Source organism: Salvelinus sp. IW2-2015, linkage group LG23 (assembly GCF_002910315.2).
Source record: "Salvelinus sp. IW2-2015 linkage group LG23, ASM291031v2, whole genome shotgun sequence".
Taxonomy (NCBI): domain Eukaryota; kingdom Metazoa; phylum Chordata; class Actinopteri; order Salmoniformes; family Salmonidae; genus Salvelinus; species Salvelinus sp. IW2-2015.
This window is the reverse complement of record NC_036863.1, coordinates 41,338,359-41,339,626: the sequence shown is the minus strand read 5'-3', so window position 1 is coordinate 41,339,626 and position 1,268 is coordinate 41,338,359.

Below are 1,268 nucleotides of genomic sequence, written 5' to 3'. Positions count from 1 at the left end.
CATATACACTTCAACTATGAGAGACGGAATCTAAAAACAAAAATCCAGAAAAATCACATGTAATGATTTTTAGTAATTCATTGCATTTTATTGCATTGACAACAGTATGTGATACATCAGGAAAAGCAGAACTTAATATTTGTAACAGAAACCTTTGTTTGCAATTACAGAGATCATACGTTGTCCTGTAGTTGCTTGACTAGGTTTGCACACACTGCAGCAGGGATTGCCCCTCCTCCCTACAGATCTTCTCCAGATCCTTCAGGTTTCGGGGGCTGTCGCTGGGCAAATACGGACGTTCAGCTCCTCCAAAGATTTTATTGGCGTTCAGTCTGGGACTGGGCTAGGCCACTCCCAGGACCTTGAGATGCTTCGTACGGACCACTCCTTAGTTGCCATGGCTGTGTGCTTCTTCGTTGTCATGCTGGAAGACCCAGCCACGACCCATCTTCAATGCTCTTACTGAAGGGAAGGAGGTTGTATGGCCAAGATCTCGCGATACGATGGCCCCATCCATCCTCCCCTCAATACGGTGCAGTCTCCTGTCCCCTTTGCAGGAAAAGCATCCCCAAAGAATATGTTTCAAACTCCATGCTTCACGGTTGTGTGGTGTTCTTGGGGATTGTACTCATACTCTTCCTTCCTCCAAACACGGCGAGTGGAGTTAGACCAAAAAGCTCTATTTTGTTCATCAGACCACATGCTCTTCTCCGCATTCCTCCTCTGGCTCTCCAATGGTCATTGGCAAACTTCAGAAAGGCCTGGGACATGCCACTGGCTTAAAGCAGGGGACCTTGCGTGCGCTGCAGATTTTATTTAATCCACTGGCGGCGGTAGTGTGTTACTAAGAGTTTTCTTTGAGACTTGGTCCCAGCTCTCTTCAGGTCATTGACCATCCTGCCGTGTAGTCTGCGGCTGATCCCAGCCTTCCTCATGATATTGATGCCCCACGAAGGTGAAATCTTGCATGGAGCCCCGAACGAGGGTGATTGCCCGTCATCTTTCAACTTCTTCCATTTTCTAATAATTGCGCCAACAGTTGTTGCTTCTCCCCAAGCTGCTTGCCTATTGGTCCTGAGCCATCCAGCCTTGTGCAGTCTTACAATTTTATCCCGATGTGCCTTACACAGCTCTCTGGTCTTGCCAATTGTGGAGAGGTTGATATCTGTTTGATTGAGTGTGTGGACAGTGTCTTTTATAACAGGTAACGAGTTTCAAAACAAGGTGCATTAATACAGGTATGATGGAGAACAGGAGGCTTCTAAGAA